Source organism: Empidonax traillii, unplaced genomic scaffold (genome assembly GCF_003031625.1).
Source record: "Empidonax traillii isolate 1590-97213 ecotype Southwest subspecies unplaced genomic scaffold, ASM303162v1 scaffold726:size354854, whole genome shotgun sequence".
NCBI classification, from domain to species: domain Eukaryota; kingdom Metazoa; phylum Chordata; class Aves; order Passeriformes; family Tyrannidae; genus Empidonax; species Empidonax traillii.
Genome location: NW_020955919.1, coordinates 124564 through 147040, shown reverse-complemented (window position 1 = coordinate 147040; position 22477 = coordinate 124564). Strand labels below are relative to the sequence as shown.

The window sequence follows — 22477 nt, the reverse complement described above, 5'->3', positions numbered from 1 at the left end:
CTTTCCTCTTGATCATTCCAGCCTGTAATATGTATACATACCAACATAAGATGTGATGGTTTATAGAAACTTGTAAAAAGGTCTCTTTTTGCGTGTGTGTGTTTCTGTAAATCCTATGCAAGGAGTGAGCTCTTCGAATTTGCATACTAATGTCTTCTTACAGGCTAATATAACTTGAAATGTGATCTGCAGTATAATATGATTTTGAACTCCATTTCTCATCATCATCATCATCATATAGTGTCTATCTGCTTATACAAGACAGGAATAAACTCTAATAACTTGGCTAAAGTAAGGATGGGACATGAACAGTACCAAGACCTAAGGAGTTAAATCCAGGAAAAGGATTCAAAAAACACGAGCCAGTGAATTTCTCTGTGTTTGTGTACATTTTTTAATGTTCACTCTGATTATAGGATTTCATGAGCAGGTATTTTTTATGTATCAAGCTCCTGGATATTTTTCTGTTGTGTGAGGACATCTTTCTTCAAAATACCTCAATGATTAAGGACTTCAGGTTGCAGAGACACTTTCTGCAAAGTCTTGTGCAAGTTGTAATTTGACTGCAGACAAAACAGATTCTGGGTTTTGTGGTCCTGCAGGCCACTGAAGATGGATATCAGCCAGATAACAACTGTGCTGACACCCTTTCCTCACCCTTTGTTTCCTCTCCAAACTGGAATATGGATTTGTGCTGTTGCTTCCCAGTTTAGTTGCCTATTGGAAAAGAGGCAAGATATCCTAGCCTGGATTGTGAATTCTTTGTCTTTGATTATCTTTCTTTAAAAATCAAAAAAACCATATACAGGCCATTTTGGTTTCATACAAAAGCTGTGTTTGCTTCAATTAAATTTAAACTTTTCCAAAGTATGCTTGTGACTCTTTTTGAAAAACTGATGAGTAAAACCTATCACCAAGTATTTCAGAGAAACAAATTATGATCCTAAGGACTATTTGAGGAATTAGTGCTTTATAATTTGAGAATAGAATGATCCACCACCAATTTTAGCTTTTCTGTGCGAGGGAAACCCCAGCAGAACTATACTACTAATTTTCCGGACAGTAGTTAGCATTTAAGCCTCAGCTTTAGAACAGAAATAACTTAAGAAATATTTAACTTGATCTTTTTGGATAAAAAAATAGATATGTGCCTGAGACCACCTGCAAAATCAGATTATTAGCTATAGGGATTTCTTAACATTCCTGCAAGTTAACAAAACGCTTATTTTTCTTTAATTTGTAATTTTTCATGCTTTTAACAAAATATATGAACAAACCTTGAAGGAAAAAATTAATAGTAAGAAGCATGACTTGCATATTTAGTTTTGAAAAACAACTATTGAAAATGTTCAGTTTCTTTTGGAAAGAAAAAATATTCAGATTTTTTTAGCCAAATATTTTGGCTTGTGGAATTAGTAAATCAGCTACACTCACTGTATATGGGGAATTTTTTAAAAAGCACAAATCAGAACTATGTAGCTCAAATACCACTGATTTCCAAAGATACTGGAAGTTTAACTTTCTGTCATGTTATAGAAAATCTTCCCCCTACTCTCATGGCAGAAACAGAGCTAAGGTACATTCAAGGAGAACTTGACTGTGTTCACCAGTATTCTCCAAATACTGAGAAATGTGTGAGTTTCTTCAGTGGGAATTATCCCTAACATCATTAATCTTCATTTTTAGAAGTCCTTCCTAACATATTGACATGACAAACCCCAATGACTTTGAAGAAGCCCCTACAATTTCAAAAATCAATAATCTGCATTTAAAAAAAATCTTTACTTTCCGATTGACTTGCTCATATTAGACACTAGTTGCAGTAACTCTCAAACTCATCTCTTTTTCAGAAGGCAATTGTAAAAGAAAAGAAAAAGAAGAAAAATATAATCCGTGCTTGAAAAATTGTTTAATGAGCATTCTGCTCTCCAGGCAGACTTCAGGAAGAATATAGACAGATGACTCTGACAGGCTATCTCTAGGCTTGTTGCACTTATTTCAGGGATATGGCACAAATGAGAACTCCCAAGTGAGCAGCAAGGAAACCAGTGGCCGAAGCATGGCATAGGGAACCAGGCTCTGAGGTCCAGTTGAAAACCCATCAGGGCTACAAACTAGGATTTCAGATTACATCTTTTCAGTGTGATGTGGGTGCCAAATCCATCCTTCTTTTTCTTGAAAAGTCTGATTTGAAGACACTTCTGCTTCCAATACCTAGGCTGATTGTTGAAGTTTCATCATTCTGAACCAAAAGTCCAAGAGCTAAAGAAGATAAACACTCAGTGTCTAAAACATCCCTAACCTCACTTTTTTTCTGCATAGAGGATTATGGGTTCTCTTGCATAATTCCTGTCTGTGCACATACTCACATTCTGTTTATCCTATCTTCTGTAAAAAAAACCCCAGTAACACTGCTTTTTCTTTTTCGTTTTGCTGGGGACCCTGATAGGAGGTGATGGGTGTCTCACTCAAGCACACGCACACATGAGTCAGCTCGCAGTACCAGATCCATTTGTGCTGCAGTAGCTATGTATGAGAAGAGAGTTATATCCATCTCCAAAATGATGTTGTCAAGATTATAAGTCTAAAAACTGATAAAAAAATGATCCTGATCCTCCTACTCATTGCTAGCCCTTGGAAAACAAACCTGTGCAAACATACAGTGTGCGCTGGCACATATGTCAGGCAGGCATCAGTTCAGCATCACTTCCTGTTTGCTATTACTGTCACGGAGAGCACGAATTGATTTGGTGACTATTATATCATAGCCCTTGTTTAAGGCTTCAAGTGTTGGACTGGTCCTTTTGAGAAAGAAATATACCGATAGCCCATGACAAGCACTCCTTTGCAGATAAGAGCCTACTGTGACGCACAATTTCTACCCTAAACCTAAAAACTTTTTTCAAAATTTATATTTCTATGAGCTTTTTTGTGAGTACTAAATTTTTTTACATGGATAATAAAATATTCTTACTAAATTAAGAGGTTTTTTGAATCTAAGCATAGTTTAACATTTCTAAAAGACAAACCAATACAATTTATATTAATTTTAAATCCTTGGGAAAACAAAAGTTATTTAAAAATATAACTAATCATGAATGCTCACATACTAGAAGGAACTTGTTATGAAACCAGAAAACACTCCAGGTAGATAAATAAAGTAGTTGAACATTTTTGGACTTAATAGATAAAAAGTGATGATAATTTATTTTCGTTTTAAAAAATGTCACTCAGAAGCTTAACTTATTCATCTGATACCTATCATATAGTTAAAATAATCTAAACCATTGTTTGCTGCTCCTACTTGTCTGTGAATTTGCACTAAATTAGAAGTCTGAGTGAATGTCTTTTTATTTGCAAGGAGACAATGAATCTTGGTTTCTCCTTGCAGAGGAGTAGCTGTTCTGAAACCCAGCTGAGCTGCAGCCGAAGCCACTTAGCAGCAGGTGGGTCCAGTGATCCGACTGCTGCCCTGCTGGACTCCCTACACACACCACACTCACACAGATAGACAAGATTTCCTTACTGCCTCAAACCCGGGATTCCCGTAGCAGAGTCTCAGACATCTCAATCCTTAAAATAATTTAATCTTGGTGCCGTGAGAAACAATGTCCCGAGTTATGATAGGTTTTCTAATAAGAATTTACTATATGGAAAAAGCAAACAGCATGCTGGACACAGAGTGGAGTCTTCACTTCAAAATCTCTGCATGCCCGATAAAGCATTCGACTTACATTTATTCTAGCTATTTCATGCATATTCATTACATCATATACGTATACATTTCACAATACTAGGTTAAGAATTTAATTTATTTTTATTTTCACAACTAAAACTAAGTTGTTATCTCTATAACAGTGATAGTTTCCCTATAATTCATACATTCTTGGACAACACGGCACGTAAAAAGTTTATTGATTCAACTTAAGTCTACTATAATTCAATTTTAGGAGAACAGGGATGGTTTATGGCTTATGACCTTGTTGACCTGCCTTATCTCTTTATGGGGGTGCAATTAAGTTTTACAATCCATTTTTTTATTCTTTTATTGACATGAATTATGGCTTGTGTTTATTACAGTGCGATACCGAAATAACAGAATAACAGCTCGAGGTGTGAGCCTCCGGTGACAGACCCTGAAAAAAGGAAACCCTGGATTTTTATACTCTCACAATCTGATGCATGATAGTATTGGGTCTTAGGTTCTTTCTTTGTTTCTCAGTGTCCAGTCCCCTGCCCTCTGTTATGCAAAGGGCCGACAGTTCACAGCCTCTTGCTCGGGCTCCCAGGTGGCACTGCAGCTACACACCGAGCTACCCTCACTGAGTGTATTCCTCAACACCTGGGTAACTTATTCTCTTTGGATACATCAGAATTTTAGATTACTCTGGAAGACGTTTTAAGTCTTATGCCAAATTTGTCATGTTTCCAGGAAAATGGACCAAAAGGTGGCAAGCCTTAAACAGGTCTCCATGCAGTCTAACATATGTCCCCCTGTGCGTATCTTTGAGAATGTAACTTTTCAGGGGAAGAAATCTCATAGTAGTGAACAAGTTTAATCAAATATGATGTCATAGTTCAGGGTGGGCAGTAGTATACCTGGTTCTGGAGCTTGGCTGGAAAACCTCATGAACAGATGGGGTGGTGTAAGTTTGTTCTTTTGGCTTCTAGCATTCAGTGGGGCTCTCTTAGCAAGCGCAGTAATGCTAACATTGCACTGAATCAGCACATGACAGGCTCTGCCTGACCCCTGGGCTTTTTTATTTTTTTTACTGATTTGCCCAGTAGAGAGATAATATAGAACTTTCTTAAAAGCTGTGTGTATGCATTGCGTCAATGCCCTCATGCCTGTTTTATGCACAAGGGCTGAAATTCATTGGTGATAAGAACAGCTTTTAAGATGGTTTAATAGGTCATTTATGTCATATTTGCACTAACCTCGTATTTGTGGTTCTTTTGTATCACTAGGACAGTGTAAGGGGCTTTAGGCATGCTGGTGAATCTCATGCAATGCTTTCCAAACTCTTAGTGTTGTGAATCATGCCTTAAAGATACCATAGTTCCTCTGGCTATTGCAACAGATTTTCTCCTAGCCAAACTTTTTCCTTACAGTTATTGACTGACTGATATTCATCTAGTCATTTATTTGTAACTATTTGCTATATATATATATACCTCCATGTTGAGATGTTAGTGTATAAATCCCAGTACTGACTTCCATCCCTGAACTCCCAGAGCAAAACTTTATTATCAAAACAACTGTATATTATGGATGTGGGTAAATTTACCTTGAAGTTTACTAAAGACTTCCATGTTTCTGAGTGGAAATGCTTCTGAGCATTGATGGTTAATTCTGCTTATTTCTCCTCCTCATTTACTGTTTGCTGTATGTTTAAATATGAAGCAATAATGCAAAAGATATTGTTCTTCTTGTGAAGACTGCCTGCTATAGACCCCATGAAACTATCTTAAGTGGTCTGGGAGAAAGCCTCCAGAGCTGAGATGACTGTTGAAGAGATTGAAGAACCTTTTGAGGTGAAAGGGGCTTAAGGAGTCAGATGTGATTGTGTTGAGGGGTTCTGGTCTGAGGGCAGGCTAGGAAGGGGGAATCCATCCCACCAAGGGAAGATTTCTTTATAAGCTCTTTTATTTCTATTCATCTTTACTTAGCACCACTAATTTTTCGATTTTTTTTAAAAAATATCTTTGAATTATTAGTCCTGCTGAGGTTTTAGGATACTCTGTAAGAAAAGGTCCACCACAGACTTCTGACTGACTTTGGTCTCTTTGCATTTTGTATGAAAAATCATACCAAAAGTTCTTTACCATTATATTAGCTGGAACATTGCAGAATATAAGCAGCTGCTTGTCCTCCTCGGAGTTGCACTGGAGGTTACAGTCATTCAGAAGGGCTGTATCAACTCCTTATTCTGATGTCTTGTTACTGGATTAAGACTGTGCAGGTTCCTGACAAAAATGGTCTGAAGCTTGGGTAAATACCTACAATGTACTGCAGTGAAATATTGCTGTCTAGTTTACTTTATTCAGGAATATTAGGGACTTGCCTATAATTGTTTGAGATCTATATTCCCAGCATTTTGAGACTCAGTGTCTGGATAAGAACAGCACTAACTGCTACATGGGAGACCTCTGAAGTACTCAAACCTTTGTTTTTCTGTAGAAGTGCCTTCATCATGAAGTTATAGGGGTTTAGTATGAATGTACATTTTTTCTTTCTGTTGAGAATTTGACACTGTGTAGAAGAAAACATTAAAAATGTAGAAATAGAGGATATAGACTCCTTTGACCTAAAAAGGGCACCAAGTGCAGATCTCCTACTTCCATGATATGGGTCCTAATATAAATAGTAAGCGGATACAGTACTGTTTTTCCCTCTGTTCACACTTTTCTGAAGTACCTCTACTACAGCATTTGGTGAGGGATCTGACCCTGTGGGTAAATTCTGTATGTCTAACGTGCACCTTTTGGTTGTGTGGACCTGTCAAAAGATATAGGAGTTGTTTTGCATATTATCAGATTCTTTATTGAAATTAGAAGAAAAATACCTAAGATTTAAATGAGGGAATTTGAAAGCATGCAGAGATGTGTGTGTATGCCTTAGGAGGTGCCAGGTGAAGCTGGAAGATGTAAACAGGGTCTGTAAAAATATTAGATGGAGACATCCACCCATCTATTGTTAATGTCAGTCCTGCTTCATCAGACTCTTTTGTCATATTTGCTGTCTCAAAGATGGACAATCTTATCTCTTGTGGAAGTTTTGCCCAGAGATAGATTCTTTCAAATGAGAATGCTTTGTGTGCAACTTTCACTAACTTAATTCTAAATGTAATTAATGTTTAAATATAGAAACAAAAGAAGATAATAGTTATTTTAGCAGACACAGGGAAGAAAGATATTAGATGTTCTTATCTAGCTTGGGCATTATTTGAAAGTTCCAGTCATATCAGGATCCTAACCCAATCCCAGTATTGCCATTTGCTTGAGGATAAAATTGAACAGTCAGTCAAACACTTTCATATCAGTATCTGCCACTGCAATCTAAAATGTTAATACCATATCTGTTAGAATTCAGCAGATAATATTCCCTGGCCTTCTGCCAGGGTAAAGAGGAAAATAATTTTCTCTGATTGCCAAGATGCCAGTAGTTCTGATGGTTCACTGGAACACCGGTGCAGAAATCATCACAATAGCAGAGTTATGCCTATTTCTTCTCTGTGCTGCCAGCTTATAGTGGGTTTCTGTGGTTGAGTTTTGGTACCGGGGGTTGAGGGGGAGGCTACAGGGGTGACTTCTATTAGAAACTGCTAGAATCTTCCCCTGTCCAGAGGAGCCAACACCAGCCAGCTCCAGGATGACCTTCCTGCTGCTGGCCAAGGCTGAGCCAATTAAGAGTGATAGTAATGCCTCTGTGATAACATATTTAAGAACAGAAGGTTGTTGTGCAGATGAAAATTCCAGCAGGGAAGAGCAGAGTGAGATTGTGTGAATGACAATGTAGACACAGCAGTCAGTGCAAAAGGAGGCGGAGAAGGTGCTCCAGGCACCGGAGCTGAGGCCCTACATCCTGTGGTGCAGACCATGGTGGAGCACTTGTGCTCCTGCAGCCCATGGAGGACCATCGGGGCACAGAGACCCACCTGCAGCCCATGGAGAAGTCCGTGCTGGAGCAGGTGGATGTCTGAAGGAGGCTGTGATCCTATGGGAGGCCCAAGATGGAGCAGAGTCCTGCTGGAGACCTGCAGCCCATGGAGAGAGGAGCCCACACTGGAGCAGGTTTTTCCTGAGTAGGGCGTGTGGCCCCTGTGTGGACCCACCTTGGTACAGCTCATCTGTGAAGGACTGCACCCCATGGACGAGTGACCCACAGGACAGCAGTTTCAGGAAGAACTGCTTCTTGTGGTATGGATTCATGCCAGAGAGGTCCATCAAGGGCTGTCTCCCATGGCAGGGACCCCACAGGAGCAGGGGAAGGGCTCCTTTCTCTGAGCAACAGCAGAAACAACAACTGACCGTCACACCCATTCCTCTTCTCCCTGCACTGCTGGAGGGGGAGGAGGGAGAACATGGAAGGAAGGAGGGGTGTTGGGAAGATGTTTTAAAGATTATTTTACTTCTCCCTCTTTTGCTCTCACCTTGTGAGTAATAAATTCAATTAATATCCCCACTTTGAATCTGTTTTGTCCGTGGTGGTGATCAGTAAGTGACCTCTCCTGGCTCTTAACTCATGAATCTTTAGTTGTTTTTTTTTTTCCTCTCCTTTGTTCAGTTGCAGAGGGGAGTGAGAGCAGCTTTAGTGGGTACCTGGCATCCAGCCAGATGGATCACTCCATCACAGTAAATGTCTGCCTTCGTTTTTGCCCCCATTCCCACCATCACCTTGACTGTGAAACTTGTCTGTCCTTGAAACAGCAATGGAGAGAGAAGCTGGAGAGTTGCAATGAAATATCATACATTTTCTTTTATACTGATAATTTAAAAGTATTTCTGTTTATATTTGGCAAGTAGTGCGGTTTCTGGATGTTTTTCTAAGAAAAGGAAAAGGACAGTTCTGTATTTTGGGCCTGGTACTGTAATCATAATGTCAAATTTTTATTAACTTTCCATGAGTGAGTACTCAGGATCCTTTTCTTAAATACATTCAGATTTTGTGTTGCACTGGAAAGAAGATGACTGCACAGAAGATTATATTCTTGTAGAAATTACATAGTTGATTTTACAGTTTGAAATGCCAAACTTCTTAATATTTTCCATTCTTTCATTTGTAGTAATGTTATCTTCCTTTGGACAACTGTCCCACCAGTCAACTGTTTCTTCCGCTAATTTCTGTTTTAGAGGATTAAGCTTTCATCTTTTTTTGTGTTAAGAAAATATTGTAAAATGTTCTGGTATTATGCTTGTCCTTCTGTTACTTGTTCCTATCATGAGTAAATGTTGACATTTCCCTAATATTAGAATCAGATCTACTTTTTCATTTTTACATTCTTGGTTTCAAATTAGTCCTGTAGATTTGTTATGTGTACTAAGTCATGCATTTTTAAGTTCTTATTGTTAATTAACCCAAATTAATATAATAATAATTAATATATTATTAATAATTTAAATATGCCTAGGAAAATAAAGTGCTTACATTTGCATGCCATTTTTTAGGGGCTAGAACCATTAAAACAAGATGAAATAAATTGTGAAATACTCCCTCCCCCTCCAATAATAATTTTATTCAGTTAGTCTTGGTTTAATAATACCCTCTCTTGAATCTGTTGATCAGAATTTTCCATGTTTCATTGACTTTTTAAGTGCTCAACTAATGTAGCACATAGTAATATATATTTTCATTAACATTTCTAGATTTAAAGATTATTTTCTGGCCCTGCAGTTATATTCTGAATTTTTCATTTGCCTAAATGGATATCATGTCATAGAGAATGTCTTAAATAAATTTTTCCTTGGAGTAGAAAAGGAAAGGAATGGATGTTAGATGCAGCTGTGATCAGGAAGGAAGATAATGACTGTTTAGTGACTTGGAGTCTGCTATCACCATGGAGCAGGATGCTATGCCAAAGCAATAAAAACTGCAGCTGCCTATGCCCGCTTCCCAAAACTTTCCCCTTTGCTGGTGACATTTTTACTCACTGACTGTACTGGTTACACTGTCTTTAAAGAGGATTCTTCCAGTACAGTCAGGTAATAGAGGAGTTGTAAATGGGAAAATGATTAAAGGTAAATATCAGATGAGTTTACACAAATAAACCTTTTGAGGAAATTTCATTCTCTGTCTCTTTGTGTAAATACTTAATGCTGATAACGAGAGTCTACTGAATTACTCTGAAAATGTGAATCCTGTGCAGGAAAGCTCTGATGTACCTTATGGTTGAAGATTCCAGCCTTGCAATTTGACATGAATTGTAGAAGAGCTGTGTCTGAGTATTCTTATGGCTTTGGAGACGATGGCAAGATTATTTTGAGGTATACTGTACAGTCATGACTAGTACAAAGTTTATGTTCAAGACCCTGAAATCAGCTTTCTGTGGTGGAGAAACCAAGCAGATTTTTCTCCACTAACAACTTCAGTTTTTCTTGTCTTTTTCCTTGGAGAAATGTTCATAAAATTTTAATAATGTTTGGGACTATCAAACAAGAATATAATTGAAATGAAAACCTGAGTAGTTGTGATGGTTCGGACTTGACTCCCTGCCAAATGCCCAATCCCCCAGTAGCAGCCCCTCTCTTCCCCCCTTTCTACTTCCCCCAGGGCAAAGGAAAAAAACTATGCAAATTGAAGAACCCGAAAATCAAGCTAGTTATATAAAAAATATATTTTATGTATATTACAGTTAAGATGCTATGTGCACAGCAAACGGGAATCCAAACACCCCCAAAGGGATAGGGAAAGGGGAAAAAGGGACAAAAGGAAACAAAAAGGGACACCGAATAGATATGCACAATCAAACCCGAGAACTAGTAAAATAAGTAGTAAAACAAATCTCACCATGTGCCTTAGAAAGCAGGATTGGCAGACACTGCCAGCACTCTCCAAGCTTCCACGTGGCAGGTTAGTGGATGCTACAGGCCTCAGCCTTAGATAAGCGAGACCAATGCAGGGACCCACTGTTCCTGAACTCTGGTGGAAGAGAAGAAGAACGAAGGCTGCTTCTCCCCTCTTATTTATACCACAATTTACATAAAAATCGTATGGAATACTGGGAACACTGCCCCTTCCTTGGTTACAAACTGGTAACCAGGGAAGGTCTAGATTAAAACCACCACAGTAGTTTACAGTTTCCTTTACATTATGTTTTCTGCAAATTCAACATTTTAAGATCATGTCATTTTTATAGGTTGAATATAAGGAGTCAATATCACATTATAATTAGAGTCTGATCCTTAGCAGTATCTGTGTGGAACTAGATGATTTTTACAACCTTACAACACAAACCATTCTATCCAGATGTGTAAAATTACTCTAATGGCATGATCAGGACCAATTCCATTTTCAGAGTCTAGATCTGGTTTCATGTATGGATGACATATATCCTAGTGTCAGCCTTAAAGTTTTTTGCACTGTCTCTCAGACTTTCCAACACACATCCCATACATCCAACATACATTCCATATGTGCGCCGATAACTGTCCCATATGTCTGCTGATATCTACTGCACACCTTCGTAATCTGACTCGTGGGTATTTCACATATTAAGATTGTGTGGTTTGTGCCTGAAAAAGCACATCCCATGTGGAGGTTATTTCTATAACATTCAGGGCATATGTTAATCTAACTTTCATCTGCATTAATTTTCTGCTGATGATATCTAAAGACTATGCCCTTCTCTCTTGACTCTCTTCACTGAATTTACTCTACAGCAGTGTTAAGTAATTGTTAGTATAATGGCATATTCAAGAACAGTTGTTCTTTCTTTATTTTCTTTCTGAACACAAAATTTTAGTTCTGTTCTTTTGGGCGTTGAGGGAATTTACCATTTTAAGGCTCACTGGAGCAGTCTTTCACTGCAGTAGAGATTTAGAATCATAGAATCAGAGAATTACTTAGGTTGGAAAAGACCTTTAAGATCATCAAGTCCAACATAAAAGACTCAATGTAAATTTGTAAACAGTTTTCATAGTTTTAGAAGATAAGAGAGTTGATCTAAGCTGCACAAACCAACAGCTCCAAAGCAACAGTCTGTGTGCATGCATATGTGCACAGAGATATGACAGGCTTGAATGAAAGAAGAAAATGCAAGGTCATCACTGCTGAAATCGCTTTCATGGACCATTTTCATGTTTTTTAAGTGCTTATCATTTATTTATTGGAGTTGCAGAAAATACTAGGTACTTTTCAAACCTAACTGAAAACTCATGGAATTTTCCAGAATATCCAGTTTTAGTCATCTCTCCTAAGTTCTCCGAAAAACCTTTCAGAGCTCATTCACAAGGTGGGAACTCAAGCTATCAGGGTAGGTGCGAATACTTCCCTGAATTGATATAGCAAATAATTTACAACCTATTGGAAAACTTCTGAAACTTTTGGAAAGTCTCTTAGCAGGAAGACTTGGATATTGTTGACTTTGGATGTTATTCTATCTGCCTAAGAACTCTTGTCCTGTATTAGAATCATAATGTCTGAATAAAATTGTAAAGGTTTTATTTTATTTCTAGTGTTCAAATGGGGTCTCATATTGTAGTTCAGAAGCCAGAGAAATTTGGTTTGTGACAGATTCATTTATATCTGCATATCATTCTGCAAATGTCATTGTGTTGTGTTGTATAACCTGGATTTTGCATTTGTTCCATTTCTTCTTGATGAGCTAAAATACACAGAATCAGAGAATAGTTGGGGTTGGAAGAGACCTCTGGAGATCATCTAGTCCAAGCTCCCTGCTAAAGCAGGTTCACCTATACTACGTTGCATAGAATCATGTCCAGGCAGGTTTTGAATATCTCCAGAGAAGGACACTAACTCCACAACCCTGCTGGGCCACCTGTTCCAGTTACTGTAACCCTCACAGTAAAGTCATTTTTTGCCATATTCAGATGGAATTTCCTGTGTTTCAGTTTCTGCTTGTTGTCCCTTGTTCTGTCTATGGGCACCACTGAACAGTCTCTCCCCATTCTCTTGACAACTACCCTGTATGCCATGTGTGCATGCGAAGAAAGTCTGGAGGAATTCTTAAATTTGCTAAGGAATAATACTGAAATTTTGACCTTCCCTTTGGGAGCATAAAAGTACTATTTAAGTATGGCCAAGAAAAACCCACTTCTCTGCTTAGATGGGAAGAAAACTGTGGCATATGTACTGGAGTGTGGAGGCTGGCTTGGGGGTTCAGATGATAGGAAGCAGGAAAATCATAAAAGAGCAGTCTGCTTTGTGCAGTTCTCTTTTACCAGACTGAGCAAGAATTCTGTCTGTAATGATGAGGAGGCTGAGGCAGGAGCTGCCAAGTCTGTCTTGTTCTTTTTTCCCCATAGATTTGTATAACTCTTGTACTCAAATTGTTCTCAAGCAAATGCAGTAGACTAGGAATTCTTTTTGCAAAATACTTCTGGCTTCAATATCAAGTGCCCTTGAATGACTGAAGTATAAAGCTGAATGTGTGGGTTATTTTGGGTGAATGCAGAGCTGCAGAAAGGATATGCATAAGAAAAGTGTTCTGTTCAGACCAGCACAAATCTTGGGTGCATTGTGCCACTGTATTTTTAGGTGCAAGTTATTAGAATCGCTTCAGCTGAGTCTCTGCTCCAGAACCATGTATGAGGAGAGTGCTGTCTGAGTGCCTGGAAGGTCAGAATTGTTCTGGATCCAGAATTTGAACCCGAGACTATGTATGTGTCAGATGAGAGGGGAGCAAGGACGAAGTGGTTAAGCCTGCAATTCATTCTCAGTGACTAAAACTAATCATAGAAAAGGCTGAAACGATCATTAGATTCCTTCAGTGAGCTGGAAGACTAAGGAAAACCAAAGTTTAGTTTTAAAAATAAGACAGCAGAAAGTATTGTACCAAGGAAAAACAAAACGAAAATATTTCTGAGGTAAAATATTTTTTTAAAACTTTACTTGGTTTTGTTCTGTTATGTAAATATGGTGCCAATAGAAAAAAAATATTACTGATGCTTAACTTTCATCTAAGATGCATTGGCATGTGTCAGATTAACTGTGGAAATTTTTTGAAATGGAACCCAGAAGGTGTGCTAACTGCTACACACCACGGAGTGGAAAGTAAATATATTTCCAGTGAGTGAATATTGAGAAAATAACATCTGGAAGAAATTGGAATTTTGGCTTCTTAATTGCCTCATTCACTTCAGAACATCTGCCAGAGATATTAAGAGCAAATATAACTATATCTGAGAGAAGATACAAGTTTAAATAAGGAAGGAGGCAAAGTAATTTTGTACCATCTTCTTACACTGATGCACATTGTATATATGAAGGCTGTGTATGTATTTCTTTTCCTTCTAGTTTTGGTTAAAAATCATCTTAGGAGAATTAAAATACTGTTTCCATGCCTGTTTTTATGTTTTAAGAATCTGTCGAAATCCAGAAAATCTCAGTTATGGTGAGGAAATAATCCATGTTTTTTCCCTCATCATAACAATACATAGTATACTAGAAAACTGGGTTGCAGTAGACAAAGGGAATCCTGCAGACGATATGCCCTGGAAACATCTGAGAAAAGAATTAACCTTTCATCCTACTTAGACCACTCCTGTTCATAATATAGTTTAGATGACCATCAGTCCTGGAAACTTCTTTTGAGGGATTGAAGGAATGAAAGGCACTCAGGCCCTCTGCCTAACATTAGGGAAGAAGATAGGATTGGGTTAAAACAGTTAAAAAATGGGGAATTAGGAGGAACCTCATGTCATGGATGGAGTGGGAGCTCCAGACAAAGTTTATTAGAGAAGCTCTACCATTGAATCACACGGTGAAGAAAGGACCCCTTTGCTTTCTAAACTGCTCAGAGAGGAGCCTAGGTGCAACTGGATTCAATTTAAGCCTCAGAATGTCAATAGTTTAAATTGAAGAAATTATAGAGGTGCAATTGTACAGCTTTGTCCCACAGGATTAAGAATGGCAAATCAGATTTACTTCTATAAAAATCGATATTATGATAAATGGACAAAAATATCTCAATCAGAATTATTTACTATACCATATAGAAGCTAAAAATAGTAGTATAACATAGTTCACTATATCAAAGCAGTTTTATTAAAGCAATTATATTAAAGCTAATCAAAAACAAAGAAACAATTATTAAGTAGAGGGCAATCTAACTCACTCATACCAAAGACCATGGGCAGATCTTTCACTCAGCCTTGAGGGGTAACCTTGAGGGCTCAAGGGAGCAATCTCTACACATACTCCAAGAAAGGGGTATATTAGAAGAAGCTACCATATGAAAATGGACTGGACTGTTATAGTATAAAGTAATTGACTGTCAATCTTTTGTCTATGTCAGCTGTGTCAGCTTAGCATTTTTAGATAAGGATACTTTAGCATATCTGCCTGATATTTGCTTCACTATCCGGATGTTAACTTTACGGTAATTTGAGTCAAACTGGTTTTAGCATAATTCAACATCAAAACCAGCATGACACACCCTCTCAGTCCACTGCTGCTAGCCTTGCAAATAGGGCATTGTTGCAGTTGTTTGACCACATTCCAAGGGCAGACCATCCTGCTACACCCCACTGCACAGTGCTCACTGGTCTTACGCCTTTCTTGACTTTTCAGTTTTTGCCCTGCATCATTAGATGCATTTTCTGCAAAGCTATTTAAAGACAGAACACATTTCCCACCCTTCTGTCACATTAGGTTTTCTTTGGGTTTATTCTGAAAGCAGCTTATATACAGGAAGATGACTGAAGAAAAGACCATATCCACCAGAGGGGGATTAGCTATACTCTACTTCACAAATCTAAAGTAAAATCTATGTGTTAGAGAAAAAGAAAGAATTTTTGAAGTGGTGTAAGTTTAAATTTTCTTTCAACTCCTCCCTCTGCCAACCCCCCCCCCCCCCCCCCCCAATAAGGAGCACTGCATTTTGTTGCCTGCAAAAATGCCATATTCTAAAAATAACTGTTCTTTAGTTATAAAAGTACTCAAAGATGTTCAGAATCAGTCAGCTATTTTTGGAAATAGCAAAGCACAAAAATATTTTAATTAGTTTGGACTAAGACCTCCATTAATAGATTAATAACATTTTCTGTTCATGTTAAAAGCATTTAGAACTTAAAGTTTGGTTATTTTTTCTGGAAGTGAGAACAAAACTAAATTAAAATAGTCTGACTGGCATATGGAAATCATACTTTTATTTTTACAATTCATGTGGTTTATTTCATCACAGGTGACATTTAACTCTCATTATTTTTTCATCTTTCTGAAACAAACAAGCTAACCTGTTGGGCACTATTGACAGTAAGTACTGAAAGACCTTTTAAAAATAATGAATTTGCTGAAGCAAGTATCTTTCTCAAGTCGAGTTCTTGTTTCTATTTTCAAATACGAATTAGTCCAATGAACATTTTTAACTCGGATATACAATAAATCCTGTGAAGAGCTCCCATTTAACGCTGTTACACTAGATAATGGTGTATGGGAAAAAAAAGAAAAAAGTCCCACTAGTCAACCTGATCTTGGCTACCAGAAAAGCTCTCCTAAAAATTTATCATTGGAACAGATCTGTAGGAGTTATTATAAACTGATTTGCTTTTCTTCTAGGTGCTAGGAATACAATCAACTACACTTAAGCAGCATTATGACCCACATTAAAAATATAGGAAAATGCCAAATTATGGCTTATACTAACACAGTCATTGTAGGAGAGGAGTGTTAAATTATGAAATATCACTCAATTTTTCATAACAATAATCACTAAGAGGTAATAATTTTATTAGTTTTTAATGAAATTTTAATTTTTTACTTATTTATTTTATGGAAAAATCAATTAAGTTCAGGCATAGCAAATGTGAATAATTACAGCAGATGATAAACATGAGATTTCTTTCTTATAGACAACCTGGAGAAAATGATGGAAATGTTACTTTACAGGTAGGGAGTGGGATTTAAGGGTTTCAGACTATTTATGTGTCCTTTTATTAATACAATAAGGAAATAAATCATTATGTATTTTAAATCCAAGACATCTGTCTGAGTCCTCTAAGTTTCCCTTCTTTTTTTTTTTTCTTTGAAGGAGAAAGTTCACTGTTTAACGAGAACTTTGAAAATCAGTCTTGATATGCTACTAACATAAATAATAAAATTTTAAAAGCTCCTGAAATAAAAGCTAGGTGGATATGTTTCTCAAATGTCCTTCTGCTTCTTCCTCTGAAGTAAATGTTGTATTTGGACCTGCTTCTGCAGACACCAGGAATGAGGCACCATCCAAGGTGTTATGTGAGTCACTCTGCAAGTGACTCCTCTGCAGCGTCCTGGCAAATGTCTGAGACCTTAAAAGTCAACCTTCCAGAGAAGGATAAATCAGTGGATATATTTTAGCTTAGTTATACATTTATATTATCATTCTTAGATCAGACATGGTCATCAGAGAGCACTGACCTCTGTCAGGTCTGTTTCAGTACTGTGGTAATGTCAGATTCCAATGAGGGCAGTCTCTGAGATTAAGTGAATAATCAGGGACTAAATCATGTCTCTCCTGATGTAGCCCTTTCCCTTAAGGAGGGATCTAATCTTGCACACTTACAGTTCAGGTAATACCTTCTGGTGGTGCTTCTTTCTCTAGCTGCATTGATTATACAGGGTTGTCCAGGTTAGATTAGTCACTGTAGACATTCAGTGTATGTTGTCAAGTGTTTTTGCTTTTGTAGAGAAGAGTGGGAACCCCACTTTCATTATTGTTATACAATAAACGACATATAAATATTCAGAAAGTAAATAAAGATGTCAAGATGCGTCACTGTGTTAAAGTATTGGATCATTCTACTTAGAGACACTTTCTTGTATGTCCCTGACCATATATGTATGTATGTAGGTGTGCGTATGTACAGTACTTGAAAGAAGTAAGCAGGGACAAAACTCCAGCAAGTGTCTCCAATTTGCAGGTTCAGACACTGCTGTGCACTGCTTTGGGGTTCAGAACCATGCGTGAACTGCTGAAATTTGGTTTCTTTTCATTCAGCTGACAATGTATTCGTGTAATATGCATGTTACTGGACTCTAGGAACAACTGTATGAGAAAGAAAATGTGGATGAACATGTGACTACCTTGGAGAGGTGGGACAGAGGATCAGAAATAATCAGATAGTATCTGTGTTATGTAGCATATTTTTTTAAAGTAAAAATCCAAGTGAAGAGTAGTCACAAACCACAAATATCAGAGTGGTTGTGTGTGAAATAAAAGGAAATTCACAGTGCCCATGCTTATTTTTCTATTGTGTGTCTAGTTCCTTAGAAATTATAGGTGCCAGTCAACATATAACTCCTAGACTATGCAACACTTTTCATGTAAAGAACTGAGTATTAAAGCAAGGCTGTCTCACTGACGTTGGGAAAGGCTGTCTCACTCTGCTGCATCTTCAGTTTCTGATTTTCTCATCCTTTTATTTTGTTTTACACTAATCCAGTAACTACAGCTGCACCTGAAGGATATGCACTAGGAGTGTTCTGAAGGTTTCCCTGACTTGTGAGCCCTATAAAGATAAAACTCCTGCTAGATTTGTGTATGCGATCAGACAAGGTATTTCATGAATGGCATTTTGTCAAATCCTATGGCTTATCCACTTGCTGTTCAGCTTTTAAGGTTGTGAATTGAAGGGGAAGGCAATTTTTTTTTCTGTTTTTGTGACGGTCTTCCACACACTAAAGAAGATTATGCTTGGCTCCCTTCACAACACATCAGTACTGTGGACCTGGACAGTTGTTTAACATTCATCTTCTTTTTCTGGTGTGCATTTTAAAACTGAAGTAGTAAAAATATTTGTCACGAGGCAGTGTAGATATTCCTAATGAATTGTGGGTAGTTGGTTATTTCCCCATAACAGTTTCATCTAACCTTGGAAAGACGAATAACCCTATGGATATTTATAAATGGTCTGCTGTCATTTTTGACATGTTTTTAGATACTGGCAGACAAATAGAGTGCACTACTATATATTGTATGTAGCACTCAGCTTTACACTTGGGACTTTGAAAGAGTCCAAATAGCCCACAGATAACAACTGCTACCCAATCTGCTGATCTATCAGTTATTTAACTAAAAACCACTCTTCAGTGCAATCTGAGGGCTGAGGTTTTGAGGTTCTAATGTTGACCTCTGTGAGGAAAATCCTACATTAAATTAGTAAGAAGATCAAAGAATACACTGTCATAAAAATGTATACAGCCAGTATATGGATGCTATGATTTTACGTGCAGGTGGTTATTTGTCTCTATATTTAGTCCTCCTTGCAAGTTCCTTTTGGCAATAGCTGCATTAAAATTCAACTATTAAATTTACATATGGTTTTTTAAATTTTCATTTCTCCCTGAGGGCCTACCACTCTCCTTCCCCCCTGCTCCATCTTTTCACAATGGTGAGAAAGATGTGAGAACTGTGGATGCCTCTTCAGAATCTCCCCTTGGCATGACCAGTCTCTGGCACTGACATAACACCTTGGATGGTGGTGCCTCATTCCTGGTGTCTGCAGAAGCATTGCTCTGGCTTTTGTGGGAGAATGATGGATCTGGGTGCTGGGTAACATGGCAGAGGAGGAGCTGTGGGAGCGAAACCTGTTTGGTAGCTTGCCTTGAGCAGTGGCTCCTTCACCAGCCCTTTCAGCAGCAACAGCACAGCACCATAGCCTTCCCTCTGCTGCATGGCAGAAGGCACAGTTACTTGGCTGATCTGTGAGTCTCATGTTCAGTGCAGAAGGCTTGACCTCTCTGGGGTAATGCAAAATTAGTTTACTAATAATGTGCTTCTCTTTTGCTCTGGATGGGCTTTTTATGATCCCAGAACACTCATACTCAAGGGCTGCCCGTCAAGCTCTGCTGTACTCTGTACTTGTGTCTCAGCAGCGGCAGAGACACACAAGGTGCCTGGCATATTGCATGGGTATGCAGTAAGGGAAAGCAATTCTGAGCTGGCCTGGCATGGCCTCATTACTTCCCTGTGTGCAATGTATGAGCTTCTACAGAGATATGGGATTAAGACACCAAGCATTAAGCCATGTCTCCATTCACTGAAAAAGTTCCTGAATAATTATGAATTCCACCCCCCTCCCCCCCAATATCTTTGTTTTGAATAGATTTTTCTTCAAGACATGAATTGCTTCAGATGCTTTTGTTACCTGACAATTTTTACAAAGCACGCTTCTGGAATTCTGGGAACAGTGACATTTTTGCAGCCTCTGACTTTGGATAGCAATGAGGGTGGGTATATATGTTTCCTATCAACAGCTTCTATTAACCAGAGTTCCTTCAGAAACAAATGCCGGGGAGTCTACTAGGAGTATCTTAAAACATACTTTTTCAGCAAGAAGAGTTTTCTGAAAGTATTATCTACTGGGAATCCTTGAGTAAAAATATTCTTGATTGCACTGCTCTGAATGGCTCTCCTGGCAGTTTCTTCTCTTTTACTCGGGTTGTTGAAATGTGCTTTCTTTTCCTCTGTCTTGAAGAATAGCCAGCCTCTTTCCAGGTCATCCATAGACTGTCTAGATCCTTATTGATTCATCATGCCCATGGCTTAGAGACTTGCAAATTCTATGGAATCAATAATGTAGAGGGAAGGTTGTAGCAGGGGAGATCACTCCAAAAGAGGGCATTTCACAGTACTAGACATGTGCCTCGTTAGCAGTTTTTTCTAAAGGCCTGAGTTAAGTTCCCTTCCTGACTCTGCACTTCAGAGAGCTTGCCTGGGGCTCTACAGAAGCAAGCTGAAACTTAAAATTAAGATCTTTCTTTCAGACGGTGAACTGAATGCTGGGATATCCTGTGGATTTCTCCTAATATGTGGGGCAGTCTGACAGACTGTGGGGAAATGCTAGAAGGCAGAGGTGTAAAAAGGAAGAAGAAAAAAACTCAGTTAAATAATTTTCAGGAAGGTGAGTGTGCATATATGTGCCTTTGGTTTGCGGGAGAAATATTTCAAGGTGTATTTGATAATTTGGTTTACCTGACAAGTTAAGTAAAAATGCATTACAGAGCTGCAGATTGGAATGTGATATACTGTAAAAATACATTACAGAATTAAAGAAACTTAATTAGTACATTGTTTCCAGTTGTGACAATAGATAAGATGAGGAAAAACAAAGCCAAAACAAATCTGAAATTAAAAAAAAAATTGACACACCAACTGAAACTCTACGTATAAAATAGCAACAAGTCAACCAGCCAATGATCAAAGCAAGCAAAAAACAAAAAGCAAGCAAGCAAGCAGAGCTTTCAAAAGGTGGAATTTCAAAAATTAAATGCTTTTTATAGATAAGTTATGTTAAATTTCATCACATATTTATGTGTTGAATGTATACACACATAAGATTGTTAAAAAGTATTTTCAGTTTCTTATATTTCCATTTAAATATACCTTCTAGGTGAATAGGTGCACAGGTGTACATAAAAGTCTTTCTGGACAGAATAGGGACAGAGAGTCACTCAGGATTCTTAATATTATCTTTGGAAAAACTTGGTCCAGTGGGAATCTTGACATTGGCAGGATTTTCAGAACTCTAGTGGTGACCTGACTGAAACCAGACAGTGAGGTCAAGTTAAAGTCCCACAGTGCTTCTAGAGCATGAATTCTAGGTTTGATCCAGCTTAATAGTTCTTCAATACAGATATTAAATAAGTGATGTTCATATTCATCTTAGAAAACTATCCTTGTGCTATATACTTTGGAAGTCATGGCTTTCCCTTAACTTCTTTATTCAATAGAATTTATTAAAAATTTTCAAAATAAATTTAGACTGCTGTTGCTTTTCAAAGCTTGAAAAATCTTAGCCTGGGGTGAATAATGAAATAAAACTTAAATACTTTGATAATGGAATTCATGGTGACATTTGTGTGCTTAAATTTGAATTGACCATCTTATTAGTGAAATCTATGACCTACAAGAAAGATGGAGAGGGACTTTTTACAGGAGAATGTAATGACAGGACAAGGGGGAGTGGTTTCAAACTGAAGAGAGTGGGTTTAGATTAGATATTAGGAAAAATATTCTTTACTGTAAGGGTGATAAGGAACCGAAACAGGTTACCCAGAGAAGCTGTGGATGCCCCATTCCTGGAAGTGTTTAAGGCCAGATTGGATGGAGCTCTGAACAACCTGGTCTAGTAAAAGGTGCATGTAATTTTGGAAGCAAGATCACAGATAAGCAGCTAGATGTGCGTTGCAATGGAAATATAGCACAAGGACACAGCTACAGCCTTCTTTGGGAAAATTATGGTTGGCCTTCCCTGGGCTTCATCTGCTGTCTCCATAGAGGCACCTTAAGTCCACTGAGGTGCTTGAGATATTTTCTAATAAGCATGAGAAACCTGAAAGGAGGCAATTCAAAAGCACTACTGAATTTACCTCTCTGCCTTGTTATACTAATCCTATTTCATAGAGACTTCCACACAGTACTTTTCTTAAGCTGCTAGTTAGGGTGATGGTGTTTCGCCAGAGGGTCATGCAAACACGAGGAGGTAGATAAATCTTTTCTTTTTTTCCCCTGATACATCCCTGAGAACATGTTAATTTGTCATCTAGTATGATGCGCCCTGGGACCATCTGGGTCAGCTGTAAAGAAAAGAAAATCAATGAGTCATCTAAGGAAACGGGAGAAATAAATTCCCTGTAACTGTGTAAACCACAGGCTTCTGAAGCCCTGAGACCGAGGAAAAATGGTGGGGGTATTGTATTCTGTCAGATGCTGAAGGCTGCTCTGAGACATGTGCTACTGCTTCTTGCTAAGTCGAGGTATTTGGCAGAAGGCCCACAGAGAGCATATGAGAGAATAAAAAGTCTTTGTGCCAAATGTTC

The 22477-nt window shown here is 38.0% G+C and overlaps 1 protein-coding gene across 10 annotated transcripts in view; it reads left to right on the top strand.

Moving 5' to 3' along the window:
- TAFA2 (TAFA chemokine like family member 2) overlaps nucleotides 1-22477 on the top strand; it is a 179704-nt gene that overhangs the window by 123890 nt on the left and 33337 nt on the right. The gene's annotated exons all lie outside the window — the stretch shown is intronic.